This window comes from Lampetra planeri, chromosome 34 (genome assembly GCF_965212315.1).
Source record: "Lampetra planeri chromosome 34, kcLamPlan1.2.h2, whole genome shotgun sequence".
Taxonomy (NCBI): Eukaryota; Metazoa; Chordata; class Hyperoartia; order Petromyzontiformes; family Petromyzontidae; genus Lampetra; species Lampetra planeri.
In genome coordinates this window covers 5,994,277-5,997,979 of record NC_136140.1, presented here as the reverse complement: position 1 = coordinate 5,997,979, position 3,703 = coordinate 5,994,277, and positions in this window count along the sequence as shown.

The following is a 3,703-nucleotide window of genomic DNA, read 5'->3' as shown; positions in this document are numbered from 1 at the left end:
GCGTGATAAAATTATTTGACCATTCGTTGTTGGCCAAACGTTTCATGGGGATGTCGCGAAAATGCTGAATAAATCAATACAATATTTTTAGATTGTAAGTTTTCGTGACTGCAGGGATTGCCATTCTTGGTTATTTCGGTAATAGAGAAATAATAAAATAATAAAAATAAAACTACAAATTCTCACGACGTTTCGGCCACAACGCAAGCAGCCGTCCTCAGGCGAAGAACAGGGCTGTCGGAAAGACAGCGTCCTAATGAACACTGCTAAACTTGGCAGCGTATTTTTAAGCTGGGTGGGAGGAGGAGAGAGCCTTGACAAAGGAGTTTACATATTGGTATTCCCTTAGAGTCGCGGCATCTCTTCAAAAAGGTGAGAGACTCGATCAGTTGAGCCTTCTTATCACGAAGTTTGTTGAAGGATCTCAAAGTTATGTGGAAACCCTACCCGTAAAGAGCTTTGTTCTTCACCTGAGGACGGCTGCTTGCGTTGTTGCCGAAACGTGAGAATTTTTAGAAAGTTTTATTTGTTTTATTTTATTATTTACCTTCTACGTGACTTTACCGAAAGAACCAAAGAGTATGGATTCCAGAGGGTTCTTACACACCGGATAATCCGGTAATTTACTACGATACTTACCCAAGAATGTCTGTGTGTCCCGCGCGTGACGTCACTCCACGTCGACCAGCCCCCCTCATTAATAATCATGAGCAGGTGACGTCCTCCAAATGGACACCCCCCCGACATTAATAACACTGGTCAACACACTTTTTCTGGCATAAGGTATTCCAACGGTTTTAAGGTAATTTTGGGGTGCTGATTCCAAATCTGGCATCATTTTTTGTCTATCACATCAGGTTTTTGAGATATCAAATATTGCATTTTCAATAAAAACTGCAGAAGAAAAATAATAAATAAATGTGGATATCTACATAAAATTATATTATAAAAACACCATCCTAAAAATACAGCACCATATTTTAACACTAAAGCAGTCACTGACTCGCAACAACTTGCAATCATAAGTGACAGGGTTAATTTCGGGTAAAATCAATGAAAATGGGGTATGCCGATAGCATAAAAATGAGATGTGATAGAGCAAATCTGAGATCAGATTTAGAATCGGCACCCTGAAATTAGTCTAAACAGCTGCAAAAGTCCAGGCCAGAAAAAAAAAATGTTGTTGACCAGTGTAATAATTAGCGGGTGACGTCACTCCACATGGGGGACCGAGGCGCCTCCTCCCCCCTCCTCGGCGTCAACTCACAACCCTCACTACAAAGGCAGAACCCTCACGTCACGCGATCTCCGTCACGCTACTGAGACATCAAAGTAAAAAGGACGTCACGATGATCAAGGGATTATAACCTTTAAAGGAAATAAGTCTGTGTCACCGCGCCCTTACAAATTGCAAACGAATGGATGCAATGAATATGACGTCGCGGTCTGCTTTTCGCTTGCAAGTTTCAGATTTACTGCAATAAAACCCGTCCTTGGATGGGCAAAAGGCTAGTATACAATAATAACGATTCATCTTCTTGGTTCTTTCGGTAAAGTCACGAACCAAGAAGATGAATCCCTGCAGTCACGAAAGCTTAAAATCGAAAAATAATAACGATGCATTTATGTTTTTTTCCAAAGACAGATGCATTGGGACGTGTGGAGAGACTTGATATTGGAGGGACAGATTATGCGAAGAAGGCATTCTCAATCGACGGGGTCATTCGTGCGTGCGCGCGTGGCTTGTGGCAGGTCGTCGGAATACGGGAGAAGGCGCGTGCGTGCAGAGGTAACACGTAAAGCTGCACACACAGTCAATGCACTACTTTCTGTGTCTGCCAACATTCCTTGGGCCTAAATTTCGATTTAAAGCTTTCGTGACTGCAGGGATTCATCTTCTTGGTTCTTTCGGTAAAGTCACGTAGAAGGGAAGTAATAAAATAATAAAAATGAAACATAATAACGTCGTGAGAAATATTTTATTATGTTTTATTGTTATTATTTTATTACTTCCCTTCTACGTTCCTTGGGCCTCTCTGCAGGCCCAGCGGGCTTGTTTGGGACTTTCACAACTTTTGTGCGAGCCATCAAACTCTCGACTGCAAACGCGCTGGATTAACATGCATGGACATCCACGTACAGAATGGTTTAAACCAGTGGTTCTTAACCTTTATCTGCAGCCTTACATCCCTTTGGTTTCTCAATCGTAAAAAAATGTTTCATGTTAATAAATTACACAGCTTTGATGAAACAAAGTAATTGTAATTTAGATTTAAAGCTTTCGTGACTGCAGGGATTCATATTCTTGATTCTTTCGGTAAATTCTAGATTTGAAGCTTTCGTGACTGCAAGGATTCATACTCTTAGTTCTTTCGGTAAAGTCACGTAGGTAAAAAATGAAATTAATAAAAATAAAACAATAAAAATCACGACGTTTCGGAGGCAACACAAGTCTCCGTCATCAGGTGGGACCGTCACAGCCAGATTTGCTGCACGTAGAAGGGAAATAATAAAGTAATAAAAATATAAAACAATTGTTTTATATTTTTATTATTTTAACAATTGTTTTATATTTTTATTATTTTATTATTTCCCTTCTACGTGACTGCATGGATTAATATTCTTGGTTCTTATTATTATTTCCCTTCTACGTGACTTTACCGAAATAACCAATAATAATATAAAGTAATTGTACTTACGTGCCCGTGCTGAATGTGTTTTCGACTATTTACCTTCTAAAATAAATCTGACATATCTCGCACCATCGGAAGTGCGTGCATCCCAGGTTAAGAACCATTGGTTTAAAACGAAAAATAAAAGCATGCACAATGCTGGTAGAGTATACAATTAGGGTCCAGGTTTGTGGATTTGTGTTCGTTCATCCACAGTGTAATATGAACTTGTGATACATTTTGACGGCACACCTGAGCAAAAATACATTATTGGTTCCGTGGTAACGAAATTACAGGAATAATTGCAGGCAGACTGAGATCGCGATGGCAATGGGCTACTTAAATATATCCGCCAAGCTGCTGTGCACAAATATCTCGAGACAACAGCAAAACAAAATTCCAAAGGGAGGCTTGTGTTCAATTTGGTAATGATCAAGTTTTCTGTCCTGTGTTGTAATTGAATTTACAGTTGAGTTAACCATCCCATCACTCGCAGAGCGTGTGCTCTTTGTGTCAAGACACCTACCTTCAATGTCAAATTCAAATTGCGTGCTTCTGATGAATGTCTAGGAGTTGTATCGTATCCAGCAAACTCGAGGCGGTGATGGTGTTGATATGAACGTGCACGTTTACAACCTCTTGTCAATCCACTGCCAGGTACAGCCTCTCCCAACAACCACGTGGGTCATTGCACCATACTTCACCACTGCTGCTCAGCACGGGCTGGTGAAGGGGGGAGAACACACGTGGGGGTCCATAGAAGTGCAGTATAATGGATTTGCTTCACCGCCCTCTGCTGACTGCTATCGTGGCTCCAGTAATAAATGCGTGGCATTTATCCGTAAAAAAAAAAATTAACCGAGGCTCAAGGAATGTCTCGGTCAGGTGGCGGTCCTACATTTGTGATGTTTGTCCATTTCTGTTGACACGAGTGCTTTGTAATCTGACTCGATCGCGTTTAGTAGACACGTGGACTACTGCTCAGGACACACGCTCCCCCAGAGTAAAATAAAATAGACAAACTCGGCAAC